Raw genomic sequence first — 15053 nt, 5'->3', positions numbered from 1 at the left:
GAGAGCATCCAATCTCATTACAGATGGTTGTGATCCACCATGTGGTTGCTGGGATTTGAACTCAGTACCTCTGGAAGAGCAGTCAGTGCTTTTAGCCACTGAGCCATCTCTCCAGCCCTTGAAAATATTTTTTTATACAATATATTCTTATCTATGTGTTCTTTTCCCACCTTGTCCCACCTTCGCACCCTTCCATCTCCACATCTCATTTCTCTATTTTTAGAACAAGCAAAGTAGAATAAAAAACAAACAAACAAGCAAACAAAATCAAATACAAAGAGAGACACACGCATATAAAACCTATAAAAAACACTTCTATGACATAGATGTAAAAGACCAGTAAGGGTTAAAAAAAAATCCCAGCAAAGCAATATGAGACAAACAAACAAACATACAAACAACTTCAGCAATATCTTTGAATTCATTTTTGTCTTGGTCATCTACTGATGGGCATGGAGTCTACTCTTAAGTAGGGTTGTATACTCATTGAGACTACGTTGGAGAAAACCAATATTTCCCTTGCAGTTGTCAAATGGAGACAGGCTCCATGCAAATGCCATAGTCCTTGTGAATTTAGATTGTATCAATCCTGTTGTGTCTAAAAGACACATTTTCCTTGGTGTCTTCCACCTCTCTGGGCCTTGCAATCCTTCTGCCTCCTCTTCTGCATAGTTCCCTGAACCCCAAGGGAAGTTGTTTGTTAAAGTCATAAAATTGATGCCTGACGCTGCTCTCGGCTGGTCAAGCACTTTAACCTAGACTGCCTTCAGACCAGGGGAAAACCCAATACTATTACTATTGTTTTGCTAAAGGAATGTAGCTTTAAAACGTCTCCTAACGCCATTATGCTATCTCCATAGATCAATGTCTAGCTCAGCCATCATCAAAGAAGTTTTCTCCTGGTGGAGATAGGAACAAATACAGAGACCTACAGCTGGACAATGTGCAGAAAGTTAGAGACTTTGGGACATTCACTCTTAAGTGGGGTGACTATGTTTTAGCATCAGATTTTTTTCTTCTCTTCTCCCCTCCCCTCCCCTCTTTTTTTCTTTTCTTTTCTTTTTTTTTCTTTTCTTCAGGCTTCTTTCTCATTTATGAGTTTTGTTCACTTGGGCAAGTCCTTCGACCATTCTGGGTATCATTTTTCTTGTCTGTAAGATGAAGATTTACTGGGTAGTTTCCAAGCTTCTTCCTTAGAAAATAGACTTTCATAGGTTGTTTTATAAACAACACTTAGGAAAGTTTCAAACAGTTATCAATAAAAATTATAAATGTGTTTCTTTTTAGGCATATGGTAGTAAAATCTTAGTTCTTTGAGACACTGGCATGGAGGAGAAGTTTAAAAGATCCAGCCCCAAGATCAGTTAAACAGGTGACAGCTTAGGTTGTTAGAGGTGGAGTAAGAGGAAGAGTCATTCATTGCTGGGGGTAGAATAAACTTTTATCACTACTGTGGAAATCAGTGTGACAATTTCTCAGGAAGATGGGAATCAACTCCCATCAAGATCCAGCTATACCACTCCTAGGTATACTCAACAGATACTAATCCTTCCAGGAGACACTTACTCAACCATGTTCATTGATTCTCTACTCACAATAATAGCAAGAAACTGGAAAAAAACCTTACATGTCACCCAACAGAAGAATGGATAATGCAGATGTGGTACATTTACACAATGGAATATTATGCAACTGTTAAAAATGACACCATGAAATTTGTGAACAAATGGATGGAACCAGAAAAATCATCCTCAGTGAGGTAACCCAGACTCAGAAAGACAAATAAGGTATGTACTCACTTGTATGAGAATATTACCTGTTGAGCCTATGATAGCCAAACTACAGTTCATAGAACCTCAGAAGTTAGGCATAGCATACAGGACTGGGGAGTCACTTAGATCTCCCTAGGTATGAGAAATAGATCATTATGGGCAGATAGTTGGGGATGGCTCTGGAATGAGAGGATCTAATGGGGTTTGGAAGGTAGAAGTGGGATGAGGAAGAGAATATGAAGAGAGATAAGCTAAATATGCTAAAATTAAGGACTATTTGAGGGATAGTATGGAGGCCTAATATAATAGAAGCTTTGTAAAATATATTCATACATGAAGATGATCATGAAATTGCCATATAATAGGGGAGATTGTGCCCCATCTGGTCATCTCTTGTCACTAAATGATGCTTCCAAACTATATAAAGACCCAGAAACCAGGCTAAGGGAAAAAAATGGACAGATGTACATTTGGGCGTGTGAGTGCTGTCTTCTAAATGCTTCTAATTGTTAATCTTACAACAGGAAGATAGATGGAAGATAGACCACACACCTAGGGGAAAACCAAATACTATTACTATTGTCTTGATAAAAGAATGAAGCTTTAAAATATCTCCTAAAGGCATTATGCTTTATTCATAGATCACTGTCTAGCTCAGACATCATCACACAAGTTTACTCCTGGTGGAGATATGAACAAATACAGAGACCCACAGCTGGACAATGTACTTCCATCTGGTCTTGCTTACTGCTATATTGCCAACATAGAGCATAGCGGACTGCATGAATATATTAAAATTATTTTCAGACAAACAATCATCTTTTTATTTAAATTCTCAAAGGCTAACATCAAGACAGATATGTTTCCAGGAGGTGAATTAAACTCACCGTTAAAATTAATGTAAAGTATTTACTTATTCATGTAAATAAAATAAATAAATCTTAAAAAAAAAAAAAAACCTGGAGAAACTCAGGGAGACTGAAGAAAAAAAAAGAAAATAGTAATAAGAATAATAGAAGAAAAACAATCAGAGAGTAACAGAGTGGTGAGAAAAATAATGTAAAAATCTGGAATACTAGAAAAGCAGACTTGGTTATAACAAACTTTGAGTCCTTACAGGATGCAAGCAGATCATGCATGGATTGCCAGTGAGGGAGGGGACGTCTTGGGCAGGATGCCTGCCTACTGAACACCCAGCTATGGTCCTTCGCCACCATGGGAACTGGGGAGCTCCGTGGACTTTTGCATATGAATTCATACCATTGAAAGGCACACATGGAAGACCCCATCATGGCCTTATCTGTAATTGTATCTGATTCAAGAATATACTCAGTAATCCATGTTTTTATATAATGCATATGTTATCTGATTTTTATTAGTGACAATATCATAGCAACTACCTGGCAGCTCTGTTGTTCTGTTATTTTCTGATTGTTTTTCTTCAGTAATTATTAGTTTTTTTATACTTATAATTTCCCTGAGTACCTTTTAACTTATAAAAATAAAAACAAAAGGGGCATTTATTTGCTTGGGCTGTAGCAAATGACTTCAAGGTTTTCACATGCAGCTCATCATATTGAGAGACATTTGTTTGATCTCTGGGAGAAAACATCACTCTTTTTACAGAAGATTTATCCAACGATTTATTCAAATATCAGATTTCTTTTGAGAGTTTCAATAGTCTTTACCTGACAACAGTAAGGGCACACTTAACAGAGAAGCAGTCTGTGGTGGTTTAAATGGAAATGACTCCCATCTTTAAAAAACCCTGGAGAAACTCAGGGAGACTGAAGATAGCCTTCTTTTTTAAAGATAGGCTTATAGGGAGTAGCATGGAGTAGCATGAGGAGGACTTGATGGAGTAGGTGTGGCCTTGTTAGGGGAAATTTGTCATTGGGTTAGACTTTGAGACTTCAGAATCTCAAACCTTGTCCAGTGGTACACACACACACACACACACACACACACAAATATTTTTCTGATTTAGTTATTTTATATATGTGAGTACACTGCCAATGTCTTCAGTCACACCAGAAAAAAGGGCATCAGATCCCCATTACAGATGGTTGTAAGCTACCATGTACTTGTTGGGAATTGAATTTAGGTCCTCTGGAAGAGCAGTCAGTGTTGTTAACCATTGATCCATCTTTCCAGCCCCTCTCACTCTCTCTTTCTGCTGCCTGCTGACTGGGATGTAGAACTCTGCTTCTCTCAGGCATCATGTCTACCTTCATGTTGCTATGTTTCATACCAAGTTAAAAATAAACTAAACCTCTGAACCTGTAACCCAGTCCTGATGAATTTTTTTTTTGTAAGAAGTTTCCTTTGTTTTTGTTTTGTTTGTTTGTTTGTTTTTTCCAGATAGGGTTTCTCTTTGTATCACTGGATGTCCTGGAACTCACTCTGTAGACCAGGCTGGCCTTGAACTCACAAATCTGCCTGCCTCTGCCTCCCAAGTGCTGGGGGATGAAAGGCATGCGCCACCTTGGCACAGAGTGTCTCTTAGCAAAAGAAACCTTAACTAAGATATAATCCTTTCTCGGTGTTCTTTCACTGTCGAGGAATGTAGAGACTTCTTACACAACTTCTTCAAGTATTTATGAAAAATTATGAAGAATGTTACCTTCCTCCTGTGTTGAAACATTTTGCTAATCTTATCACCATGGCATAAAAAAGTATAAGCTTCTGTAGGACCCAACCAAGAACAGATAGACAGCTTATCATGTCCTTTCTGGCATTCTCAAGACCCTTTGAGCCTGTAAATGAAGTATGAAGCTTTCTGAAGGTAAGCTATCTGGGAGCCAAATGATGAAATCACAGTGTGAGTTATGCCAAAGTTCCAACTTCAGATGCTGAATGGAGACTCTCTCTTTGAATAAGTATTTCTCAACTGCCTATTTATCCTTTTTCAACAAATGATCCATCATATAAAGATAAATCACAGAAATATTGCTCAAACTATCCCCAAGTATCAGAATAGAGCATTTGTATATTCATATTTGTGAGCTTACATTCTACTTTTCTATGTACTCTTTCTTGGCATAACCCTCAGGTGTGTGTGTTGGAAGTGTGAGTGTGCTGGTACACCCACTAGTGTGGAGGAGTGTGGTTGCCAGAAATGACATTAGAGTCCTTCACGATTGCTCTCAGCCATGTTCCCTTGAGGCTGGATCTCCCACTGAACCTGCTAGGCTGGTGTCTAGCAAACCCCATCAGTCTTTCTGTCAGTGGCACATACAGTGCTGGAGTTACAGATTCAAGCAGCCATTCTAATCTTTTATGTAGATGCTGAGGATGTTAAGTCATGTCCTCCTGCTTGCTCAGCAAAAACTATGACATGGTGAGCCCTCACACCAGTACTGGGACGTTCTTTTATTTGATCATTTTCTTTTGGGATCTTTGTTGATTTTTTTCCCAACATACACTTCAATCAAGGTAACCTGAGGGATTAAAAGGAATATTATGAGTTATAAATGAAATAAAGCATCACACAGTACAAAGAGCACTTGCTTTAGGTGGCATTGTGTTACTTTTGGTTGAGCCTAGCCTTTAAATTCAGAGCCTTCTCTCTAGCCTTTTGAGTGACATTGTGTGTAGGGCTTAGGTGTTTTAATTCTGAAAAAAATGTTTTTCTCTTTGCTTATGAGTTGATGTTTTTTAAATAAAAATAAAAATCCCCATCACTAATTAGTAAATTACTAATTTACTAGGCATTTACTAGTGCAACAATATTATTAGCTTACTATATGATTAGCAAATTATCAAGAACTGTGCATTTGTGTCTGCTGCAGTTTATGTGCATCTTTGCAGGGACTTGTAAAACTTTCTATTCATATCTTAGCTTGATTGTGTTTAAGTCTTGATTTATGCACATATCACTCATGGTTTAACTATGATATTCTATTGTGGCACATGTACTTGAACACTTGGTCACTAAGTGGTGGCACTGTTTTTGAAGGTTGGGGAACAATGTTTAGCCCAAGGAGCTTTGCTGGAGGAAGTGGGTTCCTGGGAGTTGACTGACATTACAGTTCTATTTCTTACCTTATTTCTGCTTCATGACTTTCAGACACACCATGACCAGCCACCTCATTCTCCTGCCCCCATATTCCCATGCTTCTCTTGTTACAAGGTGCTGAATTCCCTTGAAGTGTGTGTGTGTGTGTGTGTGTGTGTGTGTGTGTGTGTATACTGGGGTCTAACCTTGACACAGGATTGGAGTTCTCAACTGGAAGCAGGAATATCTGGAAGGCGCATAATAAATATATACAGACTACTTTTTGGGTACAAGCTGACAGGCAATTTTTCAAGGCTTAAACTTTCTCTTCTCTCTAATTCTCTGCTCTTTGTCTCTTGCTCATTCAATCGAAGCTTGAGGCTGCACACACTCTGCATTCTTCTGTGCACTCTGCTTTTCTCCTGTGCACCTTTCTTGAAGTCTCACGCCTCTGTGAGTTCCCCTTTCACTCTCACACACACTCTTCACACACATCTCACATACACACCACATGCACTCTTCTTTCACTCACTCACACACACTCTCCATACATGCCTCACATTCCGTCTTCACTCTTCACATTCCCTCTTCACTCCCTCTTCACATGCTCACTCTCTCATTCTTCATTTGCTCTCCACATTCACCTCACATGCTCTCTGCTCACTCCCTGCATTTGCTCTCTACATGCTCTCTAGCTTTTTTCTTGCCCTAGTCTTTTATTGATACTCCAAAAGCACATAAAAAAGATATTGTATAATCATCGCCAAATCAAATAAAAAAAATAACCACATCCCACAAAGAATCAAGAATTACAATTGTTCCCCAAAGTTTCAAGCTTCCCTATTCCCAGGCCTACAACCATAATAATTGCAAACTTATCACTATTTAAACGTTAACTTATTGTACTTCAGAGCTCAGAGCTCCAAGGTCAGCTACTTGCATTTTCTTGTGAATCTGTAATGATAAATGATATGGGTAAAGCTGCCAGGCTGTGACTAGAAAGCATCAAGTTAACCCTAACTCAATAGTCCCGCTAGCTTTCTGCATCTGCACATTGCACACAATGACTCTCCTAAGAGTCCCAGTGTTTTGAGTTAGTTTCACTAATATAAGACTTTACATATTCCATACTAGCTTATTCAGGACCCACTCTCAAACATTGTGCAACTTATTTCATAACTTCAATAATTTTTTTCCTTTCTTTGGGTACCAATGTTAGCTGTATTTCATTTTCTAATAATTTCTTCAAACTTTCCTTGCAATTCAGGCATTAATCTGGAACTACCATTGTGCAATTATTACATTGTTTCCAAGATGAGAACACACAGCACGCACCTGGCCCATTAGGATTGTGCTGTGCTGTGCCCCAAGCCTCAATTTTTTTAATTGTTTAAGAATCATTACATCAAGGAACATCTAGTTTCATGGAAGTCACCAGAACAGAGAAGAAAGAAGTAAGGAAGTCAGATAAAATAGAATAATTATGTACACCAAGGCCAATTGAAATGCAGTCATGCACAAATGAAATCTATACAGCCGTTGTCCAGGGCTAAGGTTAGGAGAAATGGAACAACTGTTTATTTTTTTTAATTTTATTTATTTATTTTTTGAGCTGCTGCGAGCGGGCTACTAAGATGTCTCTATCCCAGCCTACTGCAGGCAGTTTTTCAGATGAAGGATTCCCCAGAGGGATGTGTCTCCTGCTTTTCAGGGTCCCAAACACCATCCTTTTCTAAAAGGAGCTGCTGAGGGCTTCTGAGATGTCTCCATCCCAGCCTACTGCAAGCAGTCCCTATAATTAATTGTGTTCTGTCCCCAGCATCTATCCATCTATCTATCTATCTATCTATCTATCTATCTATCTATCTATCTATCTATCTATCAGATTTAAGTTGCTTCTTTCACAGTATTTGGTCATGGCTACAGTAACTTAATGGACTGGTGCATACACAGCTTCAAGACCACATCCCTTGTCACCTTCTTACCTTTCAGGTTTTAGTATAAAGAAAGCATTGTGATTTAAATTGATAAGAAGGCCAAGAATTGACTGAATTGAAAAGTGCTGGTCATTTTTACCATTTTGGTTCTTGAATTCCAGGAGCCTGCCTTCCTTCCTTCCTTCCTTCCTTCCTTCCTTCCTTCCTTCCTTCCACCCTTTCTCCTTCCCTTCCTTTTCTTCCCTCCCTCCCTTCCCTTCCTTCCTTTTATCAGATTTCCTTCCCTTTCTCCCTCTATCCCTCCTTTCCTCCCCTTTCTTCCTCCCTCCCTTCCTTCCTCCCTCCCTCCCTTCCTTCCTTCCTTCTCTTCTTCCAATATTCCAATAATTCTATGTTGACACACCCAGTTTCAACACCTTCCATTTGAGAATACTTAAATTTGCTCACATGTGAAATGGTTATACTGTAGCATTTTAATTAAATCAGGAGTGTATGAATTTAAATGGGCAGAACAATGTGAATAAATGGTGACATCAGCTCTATATTTTATTCAATATAAATGTATTCTTTTAAAAACATTGTATTAATGTTTTTGAGAATTTCATACACTCTTCTGTATTTGCATCATACCTTCCTCCTCCCTTACCCCCTGTAACCCATCTCATGCTCCCAACACTGTCTCAACTTTATGTCAGCTTTATTTTCTGTCTCTCTCTCTCTCTCTCTCTCTCTCTCTCTCTCTCTCTCTCTCTCTCTCTCTCACACACACACACACACACACACACACACGTGAATACAACCTGTTGAGTCCATTTTTCTGTTCATATGAATATCCATGTTTATCACTGACCACTTAGGAATCGTCAAGACACCTGTCTCTGGAGAAGACTGATTCGCAGTCTCTTAAAGGCCATTACTGTCTATACCTCTTCAAGTAGGAGTGGGGCCTTGTGCTATTTCTCCCATCTACATCAGCATGCTAACTCGTGTTGTCATATTTACTTTCTTGAGAAGAAATTGCACCATCTGCTTTATGTAGCCAAGAGTGGCTTTGAACTTCTGGTTTGTTTGTCTTTGCTTCAGGTATGCTGACATTCTAGTCATAATTCATGACTTCCAGCTCGTGCCGTGCTAGGGATCAACCTCAACTTAACTACATCCCCAGTTAACCCATATGTGTGTGACCAATGACTATGCTTTCAAAGTCCATAGGTCAGCACTGCATGGAGGTGATGCTGTACCAGGAGGAGTAGTCAAAATGCGAGGTTTTGCCTACTCATCATTACTCTGCTCCTAGGTTGTCCAAGACTGAAGCTGCATCTCCAGCCATCACAACTACATCCAGGCAGCACAAAGGGAGGGGTGGATGATGGGAGAGCGGCAATATGGTGTGCTCCAGTTTGCTTTAAGGAAGATTTTATTTTTTAAAATATTTAATGATTTCTTTTTATTTTCTATGTGTGTTGGTGTTTCGCCTCCATGTATGTCTGTGTGAGGATGTGGCATCCCCTGGAACTGGAGTTCCAGCTGTGAGCTTCCATGAGACTGCTGGGAATTGAACTCAGGTCCTCTGTAAACATGGCCTGTGGTGGTAACCTCTGAGCCATCTTCCCATCCCTTTAAGGAATATTTCTTGAAGTCATGTGATAATTTTTTTTTTTTACTTCCAACTTCTGATGTGGCAAAAATGCATCACACACTGGGGACAACAAAGCTTTCAGTTTCATGACTATTTTGATTTTTAACATGGACTCAGCTGTTTTTTAAAAGTCTGTTTACTATGATTACAACATGGTGTCTTTGTTTCTAGTAGCCCACTAGAATCAACTAATTCCCTATTGATACTTAATTCTGGAAGTAAAGTTAACATTAAATATCTTAACACATTTAATACTGTCTTCAATAATTCTTTTTGCATTTTGGTGTGTGTGTTGGGGGGGTGGGTGGGTGTGGTGTCAGAGGCTGGAATCAAACTTGAAACTTGTTATGTGCTCAACAAGCTACATCTTGCTTCTAATCTTTTTTGAAAGCTATTATTGGTTATTGTTTATTTACATTTCAAATGTTATCCCCCTTGCCAGTTTCTTCTCTGAGAACCTCCCATCCATCCCCTCTCCCTACCTCCACGAAGTTGCTTCCTCACCCACTTGCCCACTCCTGCCCCACTGCCCTAGCATTCCCCTAAGCTGGGGTATCAAGCCTTCACAGGACTAAGGGTCTCCCCTCTTTTTGGTCCCAGACAAGGGAATCCTCTGCATATGCAGCTATAGCCATGGGTTCCTTATTCTTCAGTTGGTGGTTTAGTCCCTGGGAGCTTGGGGAGGGACAGGGTGGGGAAGGTCTGGTTGGTTGATATTGTTGTTCTTCCTATGGGGTTACAAAGTTACAAACCACTTCAGCTCCTTCAGTCCTTCCTCTAACTCCTTATTTGGGGTTCCCCTGCTCAGGCTGATAGTTGGTTGCAAGCATCTGCATCTGTAAGGCCCTGGCTGAGCCTCACAGGAGACATCCATATTGAGCTCCTGTCAGTAAGCACTTCTTGGCATCAACAATAGCGTCTGGGTTTGGTGGCTGCATATGAGATGGATCGCCAGGTGGGGTAGTCTCTGGAGGGCCTTTCTTTCAGTCTCTGCTTGACTCTTCGTCTCTGTATTTCCTTTAGACAGGAGCAATTTTGGGTTAAAATTTTGAGAAGGGTGGGTGACACCATCTCTCAATGGGGGTGGGGAGGGGGGCATGCCTAACCTCTGGATATGGCCTCTACAAGTTCTCTCTCTCTCTCTCTCTCTCTCTCTCTCTCTCTCTCTCTCTCTCTCTCATTTGTTGGGAATTTCAGCTAATGTCATCCCTGTTGGATCCTGGGAGCCTCTTGCTTTCATGGCAGCTGGGACTCTCTGTTGGCTATCCTAAGTTAGTGCCCCTCACAAAACAAACAAACAACATCTAAGTATAATTACTTCAAAATTTCAGAACAGAAAATATAGGTTCAAATAAATTAAAACAACCTTTCCAAGTTTTCCTAGAACTTATAATGGCAGAAATGTGATTTTGGTCATTCTATGGCCAGAGGCCCAACATTTGTTTCTCTAATTCCCACAGGTGAGTGGTTTAGACAATGTCAACACTAACTGTCACTAATAGAGATAGGAGGTAAAACTAGAATAATAAAAGAGGGAATCAAGGGGGCTGGAGAGATAGCTCAGTGGTTAAAAGCACTGTCTATTCTTCCAGAGGACCCATGTTCAATTCCCAGTACCTACATGGCATCTCACAACTATCTGTAACTCAGGTTCCAGAGAATCTGGTACCTTCACACAGACATACATGATGAAAAACACCAAATACACATTAAAAAAAAGATTTTTAAAAAGAGGGAATAAAAAGAGATTGAAGGAAAGGAAAGAGAGATGAATGGGAAGATGATGTGTAAAGATAAAAAGAAGATTATACATTGAACATCTGTTGACGTCAGTGGTCTTCAATATGGGAGATCTTTGATCTCAAGGGGACCTTATGAAATGTCTGAAGCACGTGGCACTGGTAATCAAACATGGAATCTCATGCATGTGAAGTGAGCATTAACACAAACTGAGCCGCGTCCCTAGCCCCTATTGAGTTTATTTTTAGCTGTCACAATGAGTAAGAGGCTGTGGGGTGCTGGCAAGCAGAAGCCTAGAGTATTGATGAGCTTCAAGGGAAAAAATGCTATCCACACAAAGACTTGTCAGCATGGAAACAGTGCTGAGTTTGGGAAGGTCTCATCCAGCCTTCGCTACCCATCACCGATTACTAAGAGGAGGCATTCAGAGTAATCCCCTAACCATCTAAGGCAGTGACTCTCAACCTTCTTAATGCTGAGACCCTTCAATACAGTTCCTCACATTGTGATGACCTGCACTATAAAATTATTTTCATTACTACTGTGTTTTTCAATAAATGTGTTTTCCAATAGCCTTAGGCGCCTTCTGGGAAAGGGTCATTTGTTCCCCCCAAAGGGGTCTTGACCCACAGATTGAGAACTCTGATACAGGATCTTATTTAATTATAATCCTCAAACCCTGAGTACACAAGACCAGAAGAAAAGGCTTAGTGCTATTAATATCAGTTTTACTCTAAAATTCTATAATACCTGAGAGAAAATTGAAAAATCATGGTTATTGAATATAAATTATGACTTGACTAACTTCGGCCAACACTTATGAAGCAGAGCAGGGACAATGAACATGTCTTACTCTGTGAGGCTTTCGGAAAGCTAGTACCAAAAGGCAGGTCGAGAGGTGGAGCGTGGGCTCAGCGGTTAAGAGTGCTGACTATTGACGAGAACCTAGGTTCAATTTCCAGCACCCTCATCATGGCTCACAGCTGCCTGCAACATCAGTCTCAGAGGCCCTTCTCTGATTTTCTAGGGCACAAGTAGAATATATACGTACATTCACTATATACATCAGTAAAATTAATTACTCTAAACACTGCAGGCATGGGAACAAGCATCAGGCCAGGACCATGATTTTATAGAGAAGGGAGTTAGGTCATAGAATGGAATGACCAAGGTTACTTTGTGTCTGGGATTGAACAACCCCCACCCACCCACACACACACACTTCAGCCTCTGACTTTTAAATTTGTCCCCAACAAATTTACTCCTGAAATTATTTTTATCAATTGTCACCATCAGGAGTGATTTAGATATATTTCTTTTTTAATTTCTGAGGCCTATAGGTTGGAATCACACAGACCCAAATACATATCCTGATATTCAGATATTAAATTTATTGGGTCAAGATGGCCATAATAGCAGCCCTTGTCTTCAGTTCCAGTGCTCAGAGGGCTGAAGTGAGAGGATAGTGCAAGCTCAGTTGTTTGAGACCAGCTTGGAAAATGTGACCTCCTATTGGGTTTTTAAAAGTCTCTTTAAAAGTTTTGTAATTGGGACTGGAGATGTGGTTCATCAGCATAGTGTTTATACAGCATGTGTTGGGTTTATACTCGACTTCAGGGCAAAATAAAAATTTGCAATGATTGACAAGATATTCCCTTTCTTTGAAGAAAAATAAATGCCATGATATCAAATGGTAATGAGGAGTATGTTTTATTGAACTGTTGTAATTTTGCATGATGTTAGTTTGTGAGGTTTTAAAAAAATGATTTATTTTTATTTTATATGAATTGTTATTTTTCCTGCATGTATGTCTGTGTGAAGCTGTCAGACCCCTGGACTGGAGTTACAGGCAGTTGTGAGCAGCCACATGGGTGCTATGGATTGATCGCCAGTCCTCCAGAATAGCAGCCAGTGCTCTTTACCACTGATCCATCTCTTCAGCCCTAGTCTGTGAGTTTTTTAATTTTTTTTAATAGTTTCATTTATGTGAGCACACTGTCATTCTCTTCAGACACACCAGAAAAGGGCATTGGATCCCATTATAGATGGTTGTTAGCCACCATGTGGTTGTTGGGAATTGAACTCAGGACCTCTGGAAGAGCAGTCAGTGCTCTTAATGACTGAGTCATCTCTCTAGCACTGGTTTGTGAGTTTTTTATAAAAATCAATACTCTATTTTTTTTAAGTTTCCTTTTATTTAATACATTTTTTAAATATATCTAACTTTCTCATCAGTTTAACTAAAAAATAATGGGAGCAAGATCTCAGCCATTAAAATCAAGGACATGAATGAATTACATACCAACACATTTATTAAATGTCCAGTATGTATATTAATCATTGTCTGTCATGGCACGGATGGCTGACATTTATTTCCTGTGCTAGGCAGTGGTTAAGTATATGTGTTCCTTTAACTCATCCATTGTACTAACCACACTGAGACCTGGAGGTGAGAATAATAAAAGCATATCCCTTTATTGTTGGAAGCATTTATTAACTGGAGAAGATGAATACAGGAATGAAACCTAATTGCACATGGTAATACAAGATCTAATCTTAAGGAGGAAAAGGGAAACTGCCAGTACTCATTAGAGTGTGTTCTTAGAATGACTCGGTAACCAACACTTTCCCAGGCACACATCCAGGGCACCTGGACCTGGAGACTGAAGGCTGAGATGGAAAGATCCAAGCTCTCAGGGAAGAGTAAATGGGAAGAGTTGGATAGGCTCATCCTCCAACCTCTTCATAGCTTCCAGAGTTCTGACTATCCTTTTCAACAAAACAGTTGAGAGGCAGACATCTCCAGAGTTGTCACAGCAGTCTTCGGAGTTCCTGGTCCTTCTCACATGTGCTTCTCTTTCCTTTCCGTGTGTGTGTGTGTGTGTGTGTGTGTGTGTGTGTGAGAGAGAGAGAGAGAGAGAGAGAGAGAGAGAGAGAGAGAGAGACACTGTGCTCTCTCTGTGACTGTGTGGGATTCCATGGAATACCTCTGAATACCACTGCCTGCTCCACTGATGATTCAGGTGACCTGCTTTGGGCCCCCACCTTAAGAGTGCTCCTGCTGAGGGATCACTGCACCCCTCTCCAGCTGCTTTTAGAAGTATGTGTGAGCGACCATTTCTAGAAGAACGTAAATTTAAAAGTGAAAACAAAACACAAACAAACAAAACAAGAGAAAACACAAGGAGAAGCAGATGATGAAATTGGGTGTGGGCTGTTGAGAGTATGAAGAAACACCCCCGCAGCTGCGACAGAGAAATCTCTATAATGTTATCGCAATGCGCGCTTGACTAGTGAATGCTTTTCTGTAGTTATATGTAACTGTAAAGCCCTAAAAGTAGTTAAACGAGTCAAGGTGAAATGAATGTAACTTGACTCACCTGAAGTCTTTGTATGCAATGACTTTGTCTGTGGATGTGGAAATAAATGTGACTTTTCCGCCCAGGGTAGCTCTAAGGACTGAGCCTGTAACACTAATGCATACCTAGCAGACGTTATTTTCTCTTCTGCCCACCAATTATCTCAGTCACTGTGAGGTTAAAACCTGAAAAAACCAGCAAACAGCAGTAGTAATTTTTTTTCTCGTGACAAAATATCAAACAGAAGAAACTTAAGATGGTGCACGCCTTTATTCCCAGCACTTGGGAGGCAGAGGCAGGCAGATTTCTGAATTCAAGGCCAGCCTGCTCTACAGAGTGAGTTCCAGGGCTACACAGAGAAACCCTGTCTTGAAAAACCAAGAAAAAAAAAAAAAGAAAGGAAGGAAGATTGTCCATTGGTTCATTGAGCGTGAGGCAGTTTGCCTCTTAACCACAATAAAGAAGCAGAAAAAGATGAAGGATGCTGCTAAGCTCACTTGTTTCTTTTAAGTTCATCTTGGACTCCAGCTAAGGGGATTAGTTTTCCCTCCTCAGTTCAACCTCTGGAATTACAGACAGGCCCAGAAATACACCGTCTTCTCAATGATC

This window comes from Mastomys coucha, unplaced genomic scaffold, assembly GCF_008632895.1.
Source record: "Mastomys coucha isolate ucsf_1 unplaced genomic scaffold, UCSF_Mcou_1 pScaffold14, whole genome shotgun sequence".
In the NCBI taxonomy this organism is placed as follows: Eukaryota; Metazoa; Chordata; class Mammalia; order Rodentia; family Muridae; genus Mastomys; species Mastomys coucha.
This window is presented reverse-complemented; position numbering follows the sequence as displayed.